Source organism: Lygodium microphyllum, chromosome 3, assembly GCF_053477565.2.
Source record: "Lygodium microphyllum isolate KBCC chromosome 3, Lygodium_microphyllum_v1.1.10, whole genome shotgun sequence".
NCBI lineage: Eukaryota > Viridiplantae > Streptophyta > Polypodiopsida > Schizaeales > Lygodiaceae > Lygodium > Lygodium microphyllum.
In genome coordinates this window covers 142,085,328-142,109,512 of record NC_141137.1, presented here as the reverse complement: position 1 = coordinate 142,109,512, position 24,185 = coordinate 142,085,328, and positions in this window count along the sequence as shown.

The window sequence follows — 24,185 nt, the reverse complement described above, 5'->3', positions numbered from 1 at the left end:
GAAGGAGTGGCATAGGGTTATCACATTAAAACATAGTTTCGGTGGAAATAGGAGGGGTTCATATGCAAAAAACTCCAAAAATATGCCCGAAAACTCATTTAAAATTTAATAAGTAAAAATCCGGAAGTCGAAAAAGGGTGGATGAAAAAGGAAAAAGGTGGGGGGAGGCACAAGGGACACGGCGGTCAAATCAAATTGGAATTCCGATGCAAATAGGGCAGGTTCACATGGAAAAATAGCAAAAAGACGCATGAAAAAGTCTTAAAAAACCGGAAAATTAATAATGGACAAACCGTGTATCAAAATGACTCGGAGTAAAAAGGAAAAATGTCAGGGGAAAAGTGATGGTCAGGGCTATGACATCAGAGTATGGTTCCGAAGCAAGAAAAGTGCGTTCATATGGAAAACCGGCTAATGTGCGCAAAATACTTCAAAATTAATAACTCAAAAACCATGCACCAGAATAAGGGTAGCTAAAAAGGAAAAATGATCAGTTCGAAGGGAGGAACAAGGCTATAGGGTTGGATTGGGACTTTGGTGAACGTAAGGTGCATTCACATGGAAGGACCTCAAAATCAGGGAATGAAGGAAAACTGCAAGGGAAGAGCCCCAAGGGTGGGTGGAACATAACCGAGTGGGTGGGAAGGGACCCCAGCAGGGTAAAAGTAAGGCATGGCCTACATGCATGAACAGGGTAAGGCATATGCAAAGGGGTATGCAATATAGACGCGCAGGGACGCGTCCCCACACTTAAGACCTTAACGGATAGGGTTAACCGAGCAACAGGGACCTAGGACCATGCCATAGACCATCCACCAACTTCCCCACACTTAAAACATGAACATCACTAAGAAACAGAAGTTGTAGGGTTAGAAAAACTTGGCCCATTTCGTCAAGAATCAAGGTTGAGTGTCGATGGCACGTCCAGTGTGGTTGTCGGCGCTGGAGGGACCAAGGCATCTTCTCGGCACACGTTCGTCATGGCAGGGACCACGCGGCAGCACCCAGGGAGGTAGCTGGTTGAAGGAATCGCAGGAAATGCGTTGTCGATGATGAGGGATACTATACTCAACTCGCAGTCACTCAAATGAAATGAAAGAATAGTCACTCGCCCCATGACTGATATCACTCGAGGAATGATGAGGGAAACCCATATCTCATACCCGGTTTAGAAATCGACAAGGGAGAATGGTGCAGAAAGAGTATGCCAGGGTGCACAGTTGATGGTGCATTAGTGCGTCCAACCCGTCTGGCATAAGTGCAAGGAGGAAGGCAAGGGAGCCTTACAGTGCAGTGTACAGAACAGGGTGGCGTGTCTTGTGATGACGGCAAAAACCCATCCCGTGGGTGCATAGGAAAACGGGAACATACCTGACTCCAAGTGTCGTAACGTCCCTCAATCTCACCTCTCGGTAATTGATTGAAGAAACTCCAGTCACACTCATCCCACCCTCTGTCTCACTCTCTGTTGATAGATACAGGAGGGCAGCCTTTTCCTGAAACCCATTGATGTAATCCTCACGATCACTTGTGCAAAGGTTGTATGCCTTGTGCGCGTTTTGATGGTGCAACTGTGCATCCCGCCCTGTGCCGGCATACGGTGCGAGAAGGAAAGCCAGGGAGCCTTATGGTGCAGTGCACAGAAACAAATTGTGCTTTGTGCATCGAGAGGCCCATCCCGTGCGTGCAACACTTCATTCACACTTCTCTCCTCTCTTTTGATTTGAAGGGAAAAGACTGGTCTCTCGCCCCACCCTCTGTCTCACGCTCGGTTGATAATTACAGAGGGTAACCATACGCACTTCCCCATCCGGTTAGGATGAAAGCTCACATCACTCAAGGGGTTGTCGATGAAGATCGCTTCGTCAATTGTTGAAGAGGCGTACCCAGGGAGGTAGCCATCAAATCGAACGTTGTATTGGACAGGAACATGTCGTCTGCTAGAGGACAGTTAGACACTTTGCAGAGAGACCCAGGACACAGTGTACCAAGGGAGGCAGCTTCGGAATTGGATCCTGGGAATATCAATTAATGAATCTACTTTCTGGACTGCTGGGTGTTACCATCTTTTCCGCAGCCAGCTTCTCGCCCAAGGGTGTTTACCACCTTTTCTTGGAACGAGGCCTGCTATGACAGGGAATTGCTTCCTTTTCTCTCATAACAAATTTGTTTGTTTGTTTTTTTTTTCTTTTGTTCTTTTTCTTGTTTTCTCCTATTCCCTAGGGTGTTTCCACCTTTTCCCGAAGAATAGGTCGGCATGACAGGGACCTAAGTCCTTTTCTCCCATGACCGATATGTATTGTTTTGTTTTGTTTTGTTTTTTTCTTTTCTTTTTTTTTCTCTCTTCTTTTTTTTTTTTTTTTTCAAATTGAGCAAGGGAATGGTAGAAAGACCATGTATCAAGACCAACCTCGCCACTGTCGCTGATGGAAAATAGAGGATAAGAGATCAAGGCTGGAAGGGGGGTTTGAGGGGACAGAGGGTTGCGTCCACTTCATCAGGAGTGACTGAAGAACGGCTATCAGAAGTAGCATCATAAGAAGTACAACACCGTGCCAACGAGGGAAAGGATCAAGTGTCTGTAATTGTCAAGATCCCCAAGGAGGGAAGTACTTCTTCAGGCGATATCCATTGATCAGAAAGGGATCATCAGAGGCATCAATGGTCTGTACTTGGACAGAGCCATTAGGGTTGACTGCAAGTACCTTATAGGGGCCCATCCACCGCTGTTGGAGCTTTCCAGGAAACTTGCCAAAGCGTGAATCATAGGCTAGGACCAAATCACCTTCGGTGAACTCCTTGTGCTTGATGAAGCTATCATGGTAAGCCTTACGTCGAGCTTGCGTGGCTTCCATGCACTGTAGAGCCATCCTACGAATTTCGTCCAAACATTCCAAGTGCAGGAGACGGCGTTGCAGTGAATCATCATCCCCCAAACGCTCTTTGATAGCCACTCTCAAAGAGGGTAGTTTCAATTCAACAGGAAAAACTGCTTCTGTACCATACACCAACTGGAAAGGTGTCTGCCCTGTTGCTGCTTTATAGGAGGTTCTGTACGCCCAGAGGGCCTCTGTAAGTCGATCATCCCAATCACGACGATGTGCGGCAATCGTTCTTGTCAGGATCGAGCAGAGGATGCAATTGGTGACTTCGACTTGGCCGTTGGCTCTAGGGTAATAAGGAGTGGACTTGCGATGGTGGATCTTATACAACTCTGTCAACTCTTCCATGACTTTGTTGAGGAAATGAGTGCCTCTGTCACTTACCAGCTCTAAGGGACTACCAAAACGGGTGATGATATTCTCGTACATGAACAGGGCCACGCTGTTACCATCGTCCCGCTTTAGGGCTTTAGCTTCACACCACTTTGTGACATAATCCGTACATACGAGGATGTATCGGTTCTGTTTCCTTCTGGTGGGAGGGTCGATTGGACCTACGAAGTCAATGCCCCACTTCTCAAATGGCTTCAAAGGAAGGATAGGTTGCAGTGGCATGGCACTTATCTTCGTGGGTTTCCCCATTCTTTGACAAGCATCACATCTTTTACAGTAATCATAGGCATCCTTGTGAATGGTAGGCCACCAATATCCTGCTAGCAGAGCCTTCCTGGCTGTAGCTTCTCCTGCAAAGTGACCTCCACAGGGCTCGTCATGGCAAGCCTTCAGAACAATCCCAATCTCATCTCCTGCAACACATCTTCTGAGCACTTCATCTTTGCCTTTCTTGTACAGTGCACCGTCTAGCAGGGTGTAGGGGGCTGATTCTAGCATAAGCTTCTTCCTTTCCCGACTAGAAATACCAGGAGGGTACTGTTGGGTTGCCAACAGATTGGCAATGTCTGCATACCAGGGAGTTACAGTTTCTACCAAGAATAGGGAAGCATCAGGGAGGTCTGGATCATCTTGCTCCTCGTCTGCAGTTTGTGGGATACGCGACAGATGATCAGCCAGAACATGGGAACGACCAGGCTCAGTAATCACCTCAAAGTCGAACTCCTGGAATAGAAGGAGCCATCTCATCATTCGTCCTTTCACATCTGCTTTGTTCATTAAGAAGGACAGGGCCTCATGATCCACATAAAATTTAAAGTGGGTAGATAGGAGGTAATGGCGAAACTTTTCCAAGGCAAACACCATTGCCAAGCACTCCAGCTCTGTCACTGTATAGTTCCGTTCCCTATCAGTGACTTTTCGGCTTGCGTAATAGATCGGTTGATCTAACTTCGAGGAGCCCTTTTGGCAGAGGACAGCACCTAAACCTTCAATTGATGCATCAATGTGTACATGGAACTCTTTCGTCGAATCAGGAGGTTGCAGAATGGGTGCCTCTATCAGACACTGCTTCAGAGTGTGAAAGGCTTTGTCACATTCTTCTGTCCAAGTAAACTCTGCATCTTTCCTCAGAAGCTTGTGCAAGGAAGTTGCCTTTGTCGCAAAATGGGCTATAAACCTTCTGTAGTAACCCACATGGCCTAGGAATCCCCTCAACTGTTTGAGGTTGGTGGGTGCTGCCAGAGCAGCGATCTTTTCAATCTTTGCAGGGTCTGTTGATACCCCTTGTGCAGAGACAATGTGGCCCAACAGGACTCCAGAAGAGACCCCAAAGATGCATTTGTCGGGGTTGAGGGAAATCCCATACTCCCAGCACCGGTCAAAGCATTGTTCCAGGTGTTCCCAGTGTTCACGGATCAAACTATAGACACAGAAGTCATCCAAATATACCTCAATAAAGTCATGCAGATGATTTTGAAATGCGGCCATCATGACTCGTTGGAAAGTAGCAGGGGCATTGCAGAGCCCAAATGGCATCACTCGGTAAGCGTAGGTCCCCCATTCTGTGGTGAAGGTTGTTTTGGATTGGTCTTCTTCTGCGATTTGGACTTGGTTGTATCCGCTGAATCCATCCAGAGGAGAATAAAGTTCATGTCCTGCCACTGTGTCGAACAGTTGGTCTGTGAAAGGGATAGGAAAGTGATCCTTCTTCGTCTTGGAATTGAGCTTTCGGAAATCCACACATATGCGAAGCTTGCCATTCTTCTTGGGTACAACCACGATGGGTGAAACCCATTCACTATTTGCCACTGGATAGATGAACTCCGCTTCCAGAAGCTTCAGCAGCTCCGCTTTCACCAATGTGGAATAATTCGGATTCATTCGCCTCTATCGTTGCCGTACTGGCTTGGCATCAGGCTCCAAGTCAATATGATGTTGACATATTGTGGGATCAATCCCCTTTCGGTCTTTGTAGGACCATGCAAACACGTCCAAATTTTCTTTCAACAAGTTGTACAAGGTTGACAACTCCTCTTCTGGGAGACTTCTACCCAATGTGGAATAATTCGGGTTCATTCGCCTCTATCGTTGCCGTACTGGCTTGGCATCAGGCTCCAAGTCAATATGATGTTGACATATTGTGGGATCAATCCCCTTTAGGTCTTTGTAGGACCATGCAAACACGTCCAAATTTTCTTTCAACAAGTTGTACAAGGTTGACAACTCCTCTTCTGGGAGACTTCTACCCACCTTCAAGTGGCGTTCAATGCCTTCAGCATCCACAAGGGTTAACTGCCTTTCACCTTCTACTTCACGGATGAAGGTTCCACGGACTGCTTCTGGATACAGATCCGACTCCTTCAAGGGAATGGTATCCTCTTCTGATGTCCCACTAGAACTCACTTCTTCTTTTGGTGGAGACTTAGGTTGCTCTTTAAGATATTGGAATGGGATTAAAGCTGTTTCGGGTTTGGTTTTAAGAGTAATTACCTCTTGGCTTGAAGACTCATCTTCTGATGATACATCCAGGAACGTCACATAACAGGGACCCTCTGATGCCTGTTGGATTGGTGGAACTGGTACTTGTTGGCACGGTGCATCATCATCATCTTTCTTCGGCAAGGATGGGTTAGGACGGCATGAGCCACTGCTGAAAGACGGCTTGTTCTTCTTAATCCATCCCTTATAAAGGTTTTGCATATGAGAAGATCCATTCACCAGACCAAATGGTACCATCACCATACTGTCCCATAGCATGAGCTCGTCGGCTTCTGATGCTTCTGGAACTTCTCCCTCAAATGTATCCTCTTCAGGTGGGATAGATTCTTCCGTTTCACTTTCATAACCTTCTTCGTCCATATCATATTCATCCTCTTCTGTCTCTGTCTCTGTCTCTGCTTCTGCTTCTGCTTCTGCTTCTGTCTCTGCTTCTGTCTCTGTAGGAGCTCTGTAACAGAAGAACAGATTCTCTGTTTCCTCTCCTGCCTCTGTCTCGGCTTCTGCTATGGCCATGTAACAGGGAGAGCAATACATCCATGCTTCTATCTCACTGTCAGAAGTGATTTCAGAAGTCATTCCTGGTTCAGGCAAGAAGTATTCACCCATTGATAATGACTTTGCATCTTTTGGAAGTCGACTTACAGTATCCACTGTTAAGGAATGTGCCACTGTTTTCTTGGGAAGGATCTGTTTGACAGCATCTTCGTCTGCTGATGTTCCATCCGTAACCTCATTAGGGGAGTCAGAAGAAATCCGTCCGTGCTCGGGCTTCAAAAAGCCATGGTCTGCCTAGTAACAGAGGGTAGGATGTACCATAAGAATTTGGCTTCACCACCAAATAGATTAGCCAATAATCCTTTCGAGCCACTGTAGTCTTCACATATGGGAGAATGCCCAAAGGCTTGACCCTACTCTGATCCGCCAGTCTGATGAGCCATTGAGTGGGTTGCACACCTTGTAAGCCTAGATCCTTCATTGTAACATCCGTCATAATGTTCACTGATGAACCACCATCAATCAGTGCATTTGCAATGAAACAGCCTTCTATCCACACGCCAGTCTCTGGAGTACCCGGATCTAGGAAAGCATTAGCCACATCCACTTCTTTTACAGGCTCTGGAGCCTTGTTGGACTTTGTTGCTATTGAGGGAGCAATCCTTAAACCACGTCGTCTTGTCAGTATACTTTTGAATCTTTTCCGGCAACTGGGAGACAACATCAATAATTTTCGGAATGTGAGGTTTGGTTTAAAGGTATCTAGATCTCTGACCAGATCGTATTCCTTAATAGGATCCACTGGCTTCTCTAACCGGTTAGGGAATGGGGCAACACCCATTTTCATTTTCCCTCTTTCTTCCAATAGAGGAATTACAGGAACTTCTTCTGCCACTTGTGGCACTTCCTCCTCTTCTGTCTCCTGGACCTCTGGTCCTGTCTCTGTAACTGTCTCTGTAATTCTCTGTGGCACTGTAGTGCTCTGTACGGCACTGTTAGGCTCTGTTCTGTTCTGTTCTTCTGGTGGAAGATTGAACTTCACTGTTCTGGCAGGGGGGTTATTTTCTTTCTGGATAGGTGGTTCCTTCTGCTTTGCACGCGTGATGGCAGCAACTTCCAATTCCACTAAATTGGAGGTAGGCTCTTGGGCCTTGGCCGGACTATCAGTAGCACTGTTTTTCACTGGGGCTGCGCTTGGACAGTCTTTTGCAGTGTGGCCTTCTCCTTTGCATCGACTGCATAAGGGCTTGTAATCCACTGACCTTCTGGGATTTGGACAATTTGGTGAAATGTGTCCCTTTTCTCCGCATCTGTAACATTCCACTTCTGATCTCTGACCACCGCCAGACTGTCTTCCTCTGTAACTTTGGGAAGGAAATCTTCTAGGTCCGAAATTAGGACCAAACTCTCTAGGCTTGGGTCCAATATCCTGTGTTGTCATTTTGGATTCCAGCAAGTTAAATCTTGCGTCTTCTTCCTTTCTTCTCCTATCATGCATCTCCTTCAGAGAGCAAATGTCCTTTGTATGGTTCTTCCGCAAACAATAGGAACAGAAGGCTCCAGGGATGGTTGGTTTTCGTGTACATTCAGTGGCTAAATGGCCTGCTTGATGACGCTTACCACACCAAGTATTTGACCGCATCACATCTCTTCCTGCTCCTACAACGTTGGATATGCTAGCGGTATTCACTTTCAACGTCTGTAGTTGTTCTGTAATCACATCCATCAACTCCTTTTTTATGTTTGCAACTGAGTTGGATAAATAATCCTTCAAGCTTTCTCCTCCTGACGTACTGGCAGGAGGGTTTTGAGGAGTTTCTGTAATCACTGCATAAACAGGTTGGGCTGGTACAGAGGGGTCTCTGTTCTGGTTCTGATTCAGAGCTCCTGTTTGAACTGTTGGCTATTGGCTCCAGTTGGTAGGATTCCACTGTTGCTGCTGATTTGTCATTGAGGAAATTGGTTGGGACCATTGTTGTTGTGGTTGAACCATCATTTGAGGCATGGATTATGGCCACTGTGGATTTGGTGCACTGTACTGTGATACCGGGGGCATCTGTTGGTAGGGGTAGGGAACAGTCCCTGGGACTGCATTTGGTGGATACATCATTCCTGGCATCAGGGGAGGTAGGACTCCTCTTCCTGTATTCATCGCCAATCGAGCTTCCACTTCATCGTATAGTCTTGCACCTTCTGTTGGCAGCTTGTAGGGTGGCTAATCTTTGCAGCTCCACAAACTTACGGACTTCTGGTTGTAATCCTCTAAGAAACACCCCCTTTTGAATGCCATCATCCAGATTATGGTTAGTCCATCTCTTCAGGATGGATTCCATTCGTGAGACATAGGCTTCTACTCTTTCTCCAGAGGACTGACTTAGGTTCATGAATTCCTCTCTCATCCGCTCTTCAAAACCTTCACGCCTGAATTTAGTGAGGAAGGCCAACTTCAGGTCGTCCCATGTGCCAAAAGTTCCTGCTGCTTGTCTCTCATACCACTGAAACACCGCGCCCTTGAAAGTGGCGGGGAATATTGCTAACCAATGCTCAGGGGTTCTAGCATTGTTAGCCACACATGCTACCATAAACTCTGCTACATGAAGATCGGGGTCTTCATTGTACTCTCCCTTAAAAACTGGCAATGGAACTACATTTGCTGGCCTATCATCAATATTTCCAAGACGGATCTGGCTTGGAAGTGGACCTCCAGCAGGAGGAGGAAGGGCTTGATGTGCCATTGGGACTTCTGTAAAGAGTTCCGCAAGGGCGTCAAAGGCGGCTTCTGCTGCGAGCTCGCTCTCGGCTCTGATTCTTGCTTTCTCTCTTCTCATGTACCTCTGGACTCGTTCTAATGCTTGCCTCTTTATTGTGTCATTCATCAGGGGGTTGGCTCCACTATGTTGTTAGTGCTCCATAGAGGGTTAACAGAAGACTTCAGTCTCTGTAGGACTCTCTTGCCAACATTTCTTCTACTTCTTTCTTTTCAACGTCCCTGAATTCTGCTTTCATGCCACTGCACAGAGGAAGGTATTCGGTTCTGAAGGTGTCAAAATGCATACGTCTGAGCATGGTGGTGGTGCCATCATCATAGTAATGCCAGCTTCTAATGGTTTTTTCAACAGTGTATGTTGTGAAAAACACTCTGTCTACCAACTTCCAGTGGGTTGCTAATTGAACAAACAGAAGATTATCAGTACACCAAGCATCCCATGTATCTTGCTGTTGAGCGTCCACAAACAAATTCCAACTCTTTTCCTTCTTGTCTTTGTGAACCTCTACAGACCAAGACTCCTGAAGCTTCTTCACAATCTCCCACTTGATGTTATCTGGAAACTTTTCAATGAATGCCAAATCTTCCATGGATGGTCATTCTCTCTGTTTCTACTCTTCAGTTTTTTCCCAAACAGTTTGCCACCAAGATGCAAGTTTCTGCTGCTTCAACAGGAAGAGGAAACTGTCCACCACATAGAGCATGCATCATGATGGTGATGTGTTTCCGCCATTGTGGGATGAAATTCTTGTGGAAAGTGGCTTTGATTATGAGGAATTCCAACTCTTCAGTGGAAGAAGGAACTTTACAAACATCCATGGAATTCTTCTCTTCTTGGCAATGCCATTTCCTTCATTTTCAGCCTCTTCTAGTGCTTGTTGATGGCAAGCTTCCCCGGCTGCGCACCAAAAACATGGAGCCCCGAGAGGAACACCAAGGAAAAGGGAATTCTCTTTCAAGAAAATCTATCTTGTAACATCAACAAGCTTGTTTATCATGTTTCATATGATCACAATGAAGAAAAGAACACCAGGCACAACAAATCTTCATGCAGCATTATGTAGATCTCCCACGGTTTTGATAGAATCAACCATATTCTTCAACATCTTCACAAACTCCATCAATAGAACAAAGAAAGCAAAGGAATACACCATCTTTGAATGGAAATACATCACATAGTATTCATCTTCAATATCTTCATAGTCTTCTCTCTCAATCTCTCATATACAATCACTCTATTTCAGTAGAATTGGCTATCTCTGACTCTCTCTCTCTCTCTCCATCAATAATACATCATATCCTCACTACAATCTCTCAAAAATCACCCTCAATAATCCTTCTTAGGTCGTGGATACCCCTCCCAAGAGGTATGTCTGATATGAAGAGTCACCAGAGCCACTACAGTGTCCTTTCATAGCTCACTACTGTCACTTCACTCTAGTCTTCACTTGAGTCTTTGGCAGCTTCTTCTTCCACTTCCTTCAGCTCTTTTGCACTTGTATTCACCTCTTTCCAAGGCTAGAAAACTTTCCCAAAGTCACACATACATTCCACAGAACACTCACAGAAGCATACAGAACAGTCTACAGAACAGTACCAGAACAGCTACAGTACAGAACAGAACAGAAACAGAACAGAAGCAGAAGCTCTACAGAAGACCTACAGAAGGTTATAGAAGGTCATCAAAACCACATAACTCATTCTCAAACCATTCCAAACTTTCACAAACCATTCAATAAACTTTCACAAGATCTCAATCTTCATCAATCAATACTCCATCCCTCTTTACAGAAGACAATCAGAACAAAACAGACCAAAACAGAGCAAAACAGAACAAAACAGAAGGTATACAGAACCAATCAGAACCTATCAGAACATCACAGAACCACCAACAAACATCATGATCTTCCAAAACACCATCATTATCATCCAAAACATTCTCAAACCACTTCCAAACCAATCAATCATCTCATAAAATCAACCATTCAGCTCTCAAAAACAACAAAAATCAGCCAAAAAACAAGTCATTTCAACACTCAACAGTCAGTCTATCATCGTCCTTCAGCGACCATAGCATTTCATTGTCTGGTTCCACCGTTGGTAGCCATTGTGAAATGTGCACTAGTGCCTGAGACACCAACCAACCTTTGGCCATGCTACCTTCTAGCCAAGCTCGTTGTCCCACAAAGCCTTTCAGGGTTTTCATGAAGCGCTCCAAGAAGAACATCCATCACGTATGGACAGGTCCAGCAATCTCCACTTCATCCACAAGATACACAAGAAGGTGGATTTGTATCGTGAGCATGCTCTTAGGCAGGTATTTCTCAAAGAGACAGATCGTCTCCACTGCTCCCCGCCTCGCGGATTCAATAGAGGACGTCTTAATCTCCTTTTGCGAGATCCATTGCACCAAAGTTGACAGCTTGTAAATGGCCCCGCGAATTTTTGGAGTAAGACATCCTGCGATCGCGATCGGTAGTACAAACTGCCACAAATGAGAAAGCATTATGAATAATGGCCACATTCCAAATAGCAAAATGCCCACGCTAATTACAATCCATTCATAGTACAAACCTGACATATCTTATGTCAATCATGGGATTTTAGCCTTGATAATTGGTCATCTTTAGAAAATGCGGACCTGAGAGAATGCATCATACCCGTCAGAGTGCGGATAGACTTGATTACTTGCTTCACAATGCGCTCTTCTTTAGTGGACAAAACCCAAGGAGCGCAAGGAAGCTGCACGCGACCATCAGCACTCGACTGCGGCCAAAGCGCCTCCATCTTACCTACCTCCTTCAAATCCATTCGTGCCCCTATAGTGTCTCTCTTTCCTGTGATGTGGTCCCATAACAAGCTACCCACATTCTTGAAAATATGCATGGGATCCAACAAGTGGGTCCAATATGGCAACTCGTAGATTCCATTTGGATGTGATTCCGCGTGGACCATTTTTAGCTCGTACCAGCTTGCGGCGTTCATACGTGTTGGAGCTCGTCCAAGGAAACCTTCCCTAAGTTCATGATCCTCTAGCAAGAAAGCAACGTGTCCTTGATATACCATCTTCTTCATGGTTCGTGACCTTCGGGAGTCTAACTATGGCCCGCACAATGGACATGTATGATAACCTGAGGTAACCAAACCTGTTCCAACACCATGACCTAGTGAATACTTGATTGAATGAGATAAAATATAGATATTACCAGTGAGAACGGAGGCCTACTCACCTGAGCACTCTCCCAATCCCGAAAAGTCATGCATTGTCCACATGAGAATGGCTCGAATATTGGCTGACTGCCGACCATCGCGCCTGCTCATATCTTGCACAGTGACCCCCTCCTTCCACAAAATCTTAAGCTCATCGACTAATGGACGAAGATACACGTCCATATTTTTTACTTTGTAGCGTCCTGGGACGAGCAAGCTAAGGATGAGATGTCCTTTCTTCGTAGAAAGCCATGGAGGGATGTTGTAGTCGACAAGGACTATAGGCCACACACTGTAAGAAGTTGAGTGTAGACTGAATGGGTTCACGCCATCCATTGTGAGACCGAGCCGAAGATTCATTGGCTCTCGCGTAAAGCCTGGGAAGGTAGAGTCAATGTCGCTCCATGCGCGCTAATCTGCTGATATTCGTTGAACTCCATCCATGGACCTATTCTGTGCATGCCACATTTTCAAGCTCGCAATGCCGGACGTACGAAACATGTGGTTTTTGCGGGGGATGAGCGAAAAGTGTCTGAGAACTTTTTTAAGGAAGGTTTGCCCTTACAAGTCCTGTCGATACCTGTGAGCACCACACTTTGGACATGTCTCCATAGTCTCGTATTCTCCTCGAAACAGACAGCAATCGTTGATACATGCATGGATGTTATTGTAGTCTATGCCAAGCTTTCGTAAAACATGTCGTGCATCATCACGAGACTCAGGCATGGTATTTGCAGGTGGTAATATATGATATTTCAATAACCTGAAAAAAATCATAAAACACCTTGAAAAAACACAAATGTTTGTAATAATAGTGTCGAAAAAAAAAATCAATGAAGCGTATTTACAAGGTACCTGAACAACTCGGTCAAACTCGTATCGCTCCACCCGTATTTTGCTTACACACTTAAGAGTGCAAGCAGTGTCTTCAACTGAGATACTCGACACCCATCATATAATGGTATGGATGCTTCCTCTCTAAGCGGATCAGAAGTCTCGACATCCATGGGAATCAATGCATCGATCATTGCCTCCATCTTTGGCTCCAAGATTGTAGGTAGGTCTGGAAGGTTGCCTGTCTCCTCTGGCATTGATGGTATAGATTGGCCTTGTGAGTAGTGGATTGGCTCCTGCACTCCATCCATCGCACGCCCACGAACTCTTCTAATTGGCCACAAAGGATGCACTTCCCCTTGGGACGAGACATCACCTCCCTGGATAGAAAATTTGCCAGCAAGACCCAATTTTATTGTATATGGTATTCAATTAGCTTGCGAGTACAATGCATGATTGATATTAACTTCAAATTACTGTTTGCTGAAAATCCGCAATCGCGTGATCAATGATCTCAGATTGAAACTTTCCAAATAGTCGTACGTGTTCTATAGACAATCGGCATTTTCGTCTAATTGCCAACTTGCATTGAGAGCAAGGACATGGGACACGCTGATTAAGATACGCCTCGCGATCTTGAACAACAGGACCTTCTTCGTTTTCCATCTTGTCTACGTTACAACAAACAATTTAATGACTTGTAATACAATTTGGGAAAACGAGGCTCAAATGGATAGCTTTATGGAGATGTATGTCAAGTTGCAAGTTGACCATAAGCTCTTGCTTGAGAGGTTTTAGCCTCTGCAAGAGGTTGAGAAGAAAATTTTGAAAAACATTGAGATTGATATTGATACATCCATGGTGTTGAAATCTAAACTTCAAGATATAAGAAATGCTTTACTGATTGATGTAAAAAATGCATGGGACATAGTAGTTGAGAGATTTATTGATGTTATATCTCGGCCATATACCATGCTCAATGATTTGTTTGTCCCGGTAGATAATTATTCATTATTGTAGAAAAAAAAGGCATTGGTTCATAAGGTTCATGAGTTGGAGACTAAATGTTTGGACTTGAATAAAAGATTAGATAATGCCTTAGATGCTAAAAAGAAAAGTGATGAATATGTTACTTCATCATTGCAACCAAAAGATTGGTGACAAGGATGCTATGATTAATGAAGTTCTTCACGAGGTGAATATAGAGTTGAAGGGGATGGAATACGATTCTTCTTTGGGATTTAGTGGTGATTAGTCAATTATTGAGGTGTCTTCTTGTATGGTCATTATACCTTATATACCTAGCTACGGTCTCTAGGTTATGTACTTTGAGTATCTTAGAGGGGCTCTACTAGGATTACTTATACAACTACACTAGAGGGCTTTGAGTATAAGTAATCCTAGTCAACAAAATACAACAAATCCTAGTTGTATAAGTAATCCTAGGTGTCATTGATGAATATTACTTTCCACTTTGTTTCATCATAGTTCTTTCTTAGTCTCATTTTGTTGACACCTAGGATTACTTATACAATTGCACTAGAGGGCTTTGAGTAGCTTAGAGGTGCTCTACTCAATGTTGCTTGCTTAGTGTGGTTTATTAAGGGATGCAAGGCCTTTAGCAAGGTATAACTATGTTCTATGCGTTAGTCTTCATGCTACTTAGTTTTTATGTTATATACTACTTAATTGCATACTAGTGGGTTTTGAGTCCTGACTATCCCAGTAATACACTGGGTTGTGCCATGTGTTAGGGCTCAAATTGCATCATCTACCAGTACTTGTAAGCATGTAGGTGCATGAAATCAATATAAGTATCTTTTCAGTCATGACGAATGAAAGATCTTTAGGGCAGTGCCCGTATAGGGTCGATGATGCTTGATTCTACTACTCTCTTCTTGTTTCCTAGAAATTAGTCCTATCTATAATAAGTTATTTGTTCAATAACGATCGTGCTGAGAGTATTTTGATTCATAATTTTTAGGTGAGCATTGCTTTGTAAATGATTATGATGTATATCTTATGTCTGCATATTAGTCCTAAAGAATTAATCATCAATATGTATGTAAATCAATTCAAGAAGTTATATGCAGTAGTAGTAATATTTTAGGCAAAACTAGTGTTTCTATGTTTCTATTATGGTCTATTGAGGCCATAAAATAAATTAAAGAAAATAATCATCAATTAAAGAGAAATACAATAGGGAACATTCATACTCATCCCTCAAATGTTACATATATATCATAATATGCATTAATTATGCATGTGTGTGTGTGCGTGTGCGTGTGCATGTGCATGTGCGTGAAGTAATATCATGAAGTAGCGATATGTGTGAGCATACACCCTAGTTATGGGATATCAAGATGTCAAGTAAGTTCTATATGCTTATGTACACTTACCCATATATTCATATATTCTTTCTAGCACAACATCAACATTGATGGTATAGAAAATTTGTGAGTATCATTGAGGATCTCTTAGTCTATCTCAACAAAAAGCATCTTAGTAATGTGGTTTTTTTGTCCTAGGTCCATGTATAAAAATTAATGCCATCTATGAAATTTATCAACTTTTATTGTAATGATTGGAAGACATCAAATGCAACAATGTAATACAAGGTTACCATGTCAAAGACAATATCAAATAGTAAAAATGTTTGTGCTTGTGTGGGTGTGTGTGTGTGTGTACCATAGTTATAAAATTTGTTCCAATCAATTATACTCATAGTCATAACCTTTGAAGAAAATATCCTATGCTCAATTTAAGGGATTCTTCTTCTATGGCAACACTTTTGGGTTCATTTTGATGAAGTACCATGATGACCATTAGCTAGGGGATCATTTTCTTTTAGTCCTTCCGTTGACTAGTTGGCATGATTACTAATTTGTTATGCCTATAAAGTTAATACAAAAACAAGGAATTATGCATATCACAATTATATCCCCTACTTGGACATTATGAAGGATATGACCAATTTTAAGCCATCTTAAAGAGTCACCAATGTACGTGGCCCATGGTAAAGCACATTGCATACCATTATCGATAAGTCCATTATTGTGCATCTTAAATCTCCTAATTAGACTTTATAAAGTGTATGACCAATTTTTAGCCCTCTTAAGGAGTCTTTGATGTAATGGTACCCATAAAAAAAGAAAAGTGCATACCATTACCATAATCATGGATATGTTATCGTTCCAATATATACACACACAGGTGGACTACATCTTGAGTAGACAAAAGCTATCCATTTGAGTAGACATACATCTCCATAAAGCTATCCATTTGAGTATACATCTCTTCCTCTTTCTCTCCCTCTCTCATTTCCTCCCCCTCTCTCTCCCTCTCCCTCTCTTTCTCTCTCATTTCCTCTCCCTCTCACAATATATCCTAACACTCTCCAAAAGAAAAAGGGAGAGAGAGAGAGAGAATGCACTCTCCCTCCCTCTCCCTCTCCCTCTCCCTCTCTTTCTCTTTCTCTCCCTCCCTCTCCCTCTCCCTCTCTTTCTCTCTCATTTCCTCTCCTAAACAAGCAAAAGAGAAAGTGAATTAAACCCTAAACAAGCAAAAGAAGGAGAGAGGGAGATTCACCGATGAGATATGGCGACTGTGGGGTGGCTCCTCTTCGCGATGAAGGCTCCTCCTCTCCTTCGCGAACAATGGCGGCGGCGGCGGCAAGCCTTCTTCCTCTCCCTCTCTCACGACGGTCGCTCTCTCTCTCGCTCTCGCTCCCAAAACACAAAACACAAAAATGGGAAATAAACCCGCGCTCGGTTTCGGCCTGTTTTTTTTCCCTATGGAACATCCCTATTTGCGTCGCTTTTGCGACACAAATAGCAACGCAAATAGCGACGCCGGTACCTGCGTCGCTACCCGCCGTCTCTATAGGCTTAAATCCTTGTAGTGTTAGAATATGTTTTAAAAGGAATTCCATTGAGATTAATAGTCGTAAAGTCTATCAACTCGTTCAACCATGTATAACTCTCTTCTTTTAATGAGAGAGTAGCATTCATCAAAGGAAATGATGACACGCATGTATTCAAAAGCTAGAACGCTTCTTCAATACTCAGTTTCTATAAGCATTGGATAAGTACAATATACCCTTCTCACTACAACATATAGATCTAATAACAATGATCGAAGCCATGGAATTATTCATGGAAAAAATTGCCCCCATCATTACTATTAAGGTCACTAGAAAACCATTGCTATTTACATTGGTATCTACATCACTATATATAGAGAGGTAGATACCAATGCACTATATATAGCAATGTAGATACGACTGAAAATATTCATCCAAATATGGAGATAAAAGTGATGTTTACAATAAAATTTTTATGCTAATAGCGACGATTGATGGGTGAATTTTTGTGGGTAAATTTTGGACGTAAATAGTGATGGCTATTACAGACCAAAAAAAAGATTTGGATTGTAGATCTTGTAGCCCTGCTACCCTTCTAGTTATGTAACTAAATATTGTTCTATAGTTCACTTACAAATACAATATACAACTAATGTCCAAAACTTGTATATCATGATTCGACAAAAACAAGGAATCCATTGATTCAATGTATGAACAAGTACAGTGATAACATCACATTCTAGTACTATATTGAATAATAAGAAAGAGGAAAACAATAGGAAAAGCTATCTATGAAATATGCTGAAAACGAGTGGCATGCAATGAAAGGAAAATGTGTATAAAGAAAGCTAGATACAATTAATAAAAAAACGAAATATGTGGCACAAGGCCAAAAGAAGAGTGGGATGCTCTATGAATCCCCAAGATCTAGCTTGTCACCATTTGATGTACTCATCTTGACGCAGCCCATCATCGAAAGGAGTTTGCAGCACAACCAAAGATCAATCTAGAGTAGACAATGTATTTTCAAGAACCAAAAATTGGAAATATTAAAGAGGGATGACTCGCCTAACCGCTGGGCGTCTATAGCTTGTCAATAAGTGTAGTTAAACGATGTCTTTATGCATATCATGTCTCCAAGCTTGTAGGATTGCAATTTGTAATGGAGTGTTGCAATAAAAAAGACAAAGTAGCATTGTTAGAATTAGGTTATTACTTCAGAACAATACATAAAATAAGAAAGTGAACATAACCAATAGAGAACTTACAAAGTCCTCTAAGTAGGTCATGTAGCTAGTGCTCCCAAGGTTATGCATAACTCCTCTGCCTCTTGCCATGTCCTTGCTGCGTCTTCCTGATACTACCATCACCCTAGAGAGTCCCTAGCCTCCTCTCTAAGACTCCTTTGGTCCTATAGGTCTAGTCACTCGGGCTTTCTTGCACCACTCTTCACTTCCCTTCTAACCATCTGTGCAACACTAGATGCATATTAACTCTATCGTCCATTCTATCACTACAATAGAAACAAGGAATAGACACGCATATTAGACGCACAAAGTCGGGCGCGTCTGTATGTGCATGTAAAAGAGCGTGTAAATAGACGCGAATTTTACGTCTATATATCCGTGCAAATAGACGCGAATATAGACGCATTTTCAGATGCGTCACTACAACAAGCAACAGTTATAGACGCATGCACAGATGCTCACTAAAATTTATTTATTTATTGAAAAATATAGATGCAATTGCGCGTCTATATTTGCGTCTAATTTGCAGGTGAAATCGCATCTATGTGCGCATGTATAGCACGTGTATAAGCGCGTGTATATGCGCATCTATATGTGCATCTATATGTGCGTTTAATTGTGCATATATAAGCGCATCTATAAGCAATTCCTGCTCTATATACACGTGCTTATAGACACGTGCACAGGCGCGCACTAAAATTTTAAAAAATTTTAAAAAATATTTCTTGTGTGTCATTCTTTTCAAAGTAGTCCCGTCGTGCGTTTCTTTTGGGTTTTTTTGATAGGCGCACGACACAAAGAGAGGAGAAAGGAAGAGGCAAAGAAGAAAGGGTAAAGAGAGGAGGAAGCAAGGGGCAAAGAGAAAGGAGAGGGAGGAGAAGGAGTTTGTAGCCCTGTCGCCGCCCATCACAACACCGATTCAAGGTGAGTCCTTCTTGTCTCTCTCACTCACTCACTCACTCTCACTCTCTCTCCCTCTCCCTCCCTCCCTCCCTCTCTCCCTCCCTCTTTCTCTCTCTATCTTTGCTTTGAGTTGTATTTTGCTACCTTCTTAGCTTTTGGTATGTTTGTTGCGATGAGGAGAATAGCCAAAGAGCAAGGAGATGGAGGAGAAGAAGGAGTTTGTAGTTGTGCCGTTGCCCATCACAACAAATATTCAAGGTGAGTCCTTCTTCTCTTCTTTCTCTCTCTCTCTCTCTCTCCCCCCCTCTCTCTCTCTCTCTGTTTACTCTGAGTTGTATTTTGGTTTCTTCTTAGCTTTGGGTATGTTAGTTGTTGCTTGCTTTTCCTAGTTTTATTTTGTGCTTCACTGCTAATTCGCATCTACAAGTGCATCTGATATACAGAGTAGATGCTCTCGTAGACGCGCAAGTGTTGAAGATCCATAAAACCTCCTAGGTTTTTTTGAGTTTTGTGGACCTGGTGCGTGTAAGAGCGCGTTTGATCCACAGAGTAGACGCGCCTATAGACGTGCTCGCATTAAACAACCACATCTCCTTTGAGGTTTTTTTTTCATACACTATTTTCCACGTCTATAATCGCATCTATATGTGCATGTATATGCACATGTATGTGCGCATGTATATGCGTGTGTATATGCGCGTGTATATGCGCATCCATATGTGCATCTATAAGTGTGTCTATAGGAGCATCTATCTTCGGGTGTATATGCTCGTCTATATGCGCATGTAGTTTTCACTATAAGCGTGCTTGTAGATGTGAAATTTTAGACGCAATAATAAACGCACCCGACATTTTTAAACACAATTCAAATATTGCGTCTATGGAGCCTTTTTGTTGTAGTGTATGCAAAAACAATCAGCTACTATAGGTATTGGAAACTCTTCATGCAAGGGTGTCATTACATAGTCCTTTCTCGGCTTTGGTACATTCTTCCAGTAATTAAAATTTATTATGTCTAAAAAGTTACTAGCATAGCTCATGCATACATATAATTAGTCTCTTTCCCTCATCATTCATGCATATGATATGGGTTTTTTGCTCCACTTAGTGACCTCAATTTGGTGGGGTTGATCTATTGTATCTCTCAGAGTAGCATCTATAAGAGGAGTGGCATCTGCAATAGCTAAGAAAAACTTGGCATCACAGGAATGAAAGTGCTTATATATGTAGCCATGTAATTAGTGGGTGATGGGTATCCACTCGATTGATGGGAGAGTGACACTACATTGGTGTCTTCACAGAGCATGTACCATAGCTACCCTCTCTAGAACTATGATGAGAGCAAGGAGTACCAACCCATAGAGAGGTCACAAAATCCATATCTTTGCAATGCCCCCTAGAACTGTAACGTGTCCACTAGAATCATCTAGGACACGTCTTAGCAGTCCATCGGAAAGGATGTCTAGAAAGCTCCTCCCGGCATTCCCATGGAATGTTACGGGACTTGCGATCTAGGTCTTCCCGCGTCTACCACGTAGCGGAAGTATCCTGGCCGTTTCCACTTAGGATCGACCTGAATTTGGGTTTTCCTGTTTGGTCATTAGCTAACAGCAACTAGCGTCAAACCCGAGCGAACTACTTTACGCAGAAACGCCAGGTCCGAAGCAGATTCACGGTGCACTTGGTTCAAGGAGAATGGGAAACGAGAGGGATGCAAAACTCAACCTCTCTGCCATAAGGCATAGTCCCATTCCATTCCCCTAAAACAACGTAAATCGGGTAAAACATAACTCTAGGTCATTGCTTTCGATGATCCTCCCGCTGTTCTTCGAGATTTTTGAGAAAAGTTCCCGGCTAACCGGAACCATCCAACCGTAGAACGGACCTATGGTCCATCCTCCGCACTTTCCTCGGTTTGTTTTAGTTATGTAATTATCTAACACATTAATTTGACATATAACAATCAACTTCTTTAATTAATCTTGTTAAGCACTTGTTCCTTCACGTAATCTTATCACGTGACATAGAAAAACAATATCAAGCAAGTTCTTTTTTTACATTTCATCATTTTATCTTTGAAATACAAGGAGTTCAGCTCGTAGGCCCGTCCATAATCCGCCCGAAGGCTATCCAGTAATCTGCCAGGGATCACTATTCCAAGCTTCCGCCCGTAGACTAGTATGCGGGCCTCGAGATCCAATCCCGAGTCATGGTAGCCTCTTGTGCAGGACCCGGAAGGCGAGGGATTTACGGCCAGAGCCCCCCCTGGCACTCAAGCGTCCTCCTGCTTCAAGTAGAGCTCAACGGAAAGACCTCTCGCTGCGGGTTCGGTCCACGTTCCCGGCGCGGTCAACAACCCCCTTGGTTAGGGTCAGGCAGGCAGTCGGGGGTAACTGAAGCTGCCTCTCCCTTCAGGCCTTCAACCTGAAGCTTTAGATATCTTTTCATCCTTTAGTTCCTTGAGCAAACAATGCAAACAATGCTTTCTAAACTGTTACAAGCACAATCAATTCCAGTGGTTGTTTATTTGGCCAATTTCTAAGGAGTGAATCCTTCTCTCCGAATGCATCCAGCATTCGATCCGGGGTCAATTGCGACTTGGCAAGATCCCCAAGGGTTTGTTTGTTCACCCTATTGTCCTTGGGTTAGGGCCATACCCTGTTAACCCAACTTAACCAATACATTAGGTTTTATTAACAGTAAATCCTGGCAACCATGTCGCTCCAATTTATTGATTGATCATTTGCTTCTAAGCAAATACCTAACTTCCCTTTACTTGGCAATTATTCCCCAAGAAAGGTGATGTAACAGGATGATTACTCATCCTCTTGCAAGTTAAACTTGCACAAGAACTTGCCAACCCCATTTCAAGAAATGGCAAAACTCTCTTGTGAACAAATCACAAGTCTATGCGACGTTGCAACTTTTTGCACAAGTGTCGCATCTATTCCATGGGATCATTTCACCCATTGAATGGCATTTTCTGGTCACGGAATTATCTCCAGACGAGAAGCAGGGTTTAGGGTGTCTTCTTACCCAACCCATTCCTAATTACACTAGGCCAACAACGTTTGGTCCTAGGAATTCCAACTCAATCAGAGTTTCATCATTTGAACGAGTGATCCTTAGGGTAGAAACCTTAGATCGTTTTATGCATGAGCGTCCAATTGTACCCTACATTCCGTGAATGTGGGTAGGACCTTTGGTTTAAGGGTTCGTCTTGGTAACAGGTGCATGAAACTAGGTCAAGTCCTTAATGTGCTAAACCCTAGCTAGCACTTGGAGTATATTGTATCGATTTAACCATCCTAAATGAGTCCTTTGCGGTTTAGGTGTTTTGGGTAAACCCATTTACTTGTCTTACGACAAGGACGAGCCATTCCTAAAGATATTGTCTTGATCAAAGAGGGGAAAAACTAGTTGCATTACGTCATAATTCATGTAAGCACGCGATTCATTTCCTCTAGATTCGCAATCCCTAATTTTTCTTGTTAAGACCAAGCACATGTTAAAATTCGCATAACTTCCATTGGTCCTACTAGGGCATGCATTCACGACTCATGCTATTAAGCTTTTAAGTTTTTATGTTAAACAAACCATGCAGCCTTTCCCTAACTTCATTTTTTGAATGAAATATTCGTACGCGCTGATTGAGCATTACGCAATCTCGACTTTGTAATGATAGTCATTAGTTGTTCTAGATTCGTTACTTTGCAATGCACTGAAGCAACTTGCTAAAAATGCATAGACATCTTTCATTCATTCCATTGAAACATTCAAATGACCGATCTTCGATCATGTGTTACTACCTTCAAAATAGCCAAAGTATTTCAATTGCAAAAGTGCATCCTAGTTCCATAAATTAACCATGCATAATTGCAATACTTTGACGTAAATCAAAAATAGGAAGAAAACCTGGACTTGTGGGTTCGGTGAAATATCCACATGAATATTCGGAGATGATCCTCCTGCGGTTTCACCTTGTACCTTTTTAGGGGCCATCGTGAATTCGACCTCTGGTTTGCCTTCGGGGATTCGAACTTCTTGCCTTGGCTCGCAGTCTTATGATCTTTGGCCTTCTCCCTTGTACGTGCAAATCCCTTTGAGGTATGGCTCCTTGACTTGTGGAATTTGGATTTGGAAGGCCTTAGGGTTCGGAGCTTGGGCCTTCTTTCTTTCAGAAAAGAGGGATTCGTGAGAGGGTTCTTGCGAAAGCCATGCGGAAACAGAGGCTTGAGAGATTCTTCTCCTTGAAATTCCGGCTAGGAATGGTTTTATGGGCTTTGCGGAAATGGGGACTTATGAACTTCTCCTTCCTTTCATAGAAGTTCCGGGGATAAAGATCTTTGTGGAGAGGGATTGTGGGGGGAAAATTTAGAGATGGGTTTATGGGGGAAATCGAGTGGGAAGGGTTTAGAGAAACCCCTCTTCTTCTTACAAGAACCGGGGCTAGGGCTTTAGTAGCTTCCTTTGCTTCAAAGCCGGGAGGGATGGGCTTATTGAGAAACTAATGGAAAGGGCTTTAAAATCGGGGGTAAAGATTTGCTTGTGGTGGATGCTATGGGAAGGGGACTTAAATCCCGGGGTACAATGGTCTTATGGAGATCCAATAGGAAGGGACTTAAAAAAAATAACCGGGGATAATATGGGCTTTATGGGGAATCCACGGGAAGGGGCTTTAAAAACCCAGGGTAAAATGGGCTTGTGGCTGATCCCAATAGGAAGGGGGCTTAAAGAAGCCCCCTTAGAAGCTTCCTAGAGAAGCTTCTAAGAAGCTTCAGGGAGCTACGTGGCATGGAGATAGAGGATGGGAGCTTTGATGGCGGTCATGCTTCACGATAGCAGGTGACGGTGTTCTGGACTCAGCGGCAGCTGTGGCAGTGCAGCGCAGCTCTCTCTTCCTTCCTCCACATGGCGCTCTCAAGCAGCCTGTCGTGCAGCCCTTTTTTCCTCCCTTTCAACACAATGGCCACCATAGTCTGTCACGGCCTCCTTCTCTCACGACCTTACGCAGCTTGTCGCAGCTCCAATGCCTCCCATAGTCTGGCGCCGTCCTTTCGTCCAGCCCCTCCCTTCTCCCTAAAATAGCCATG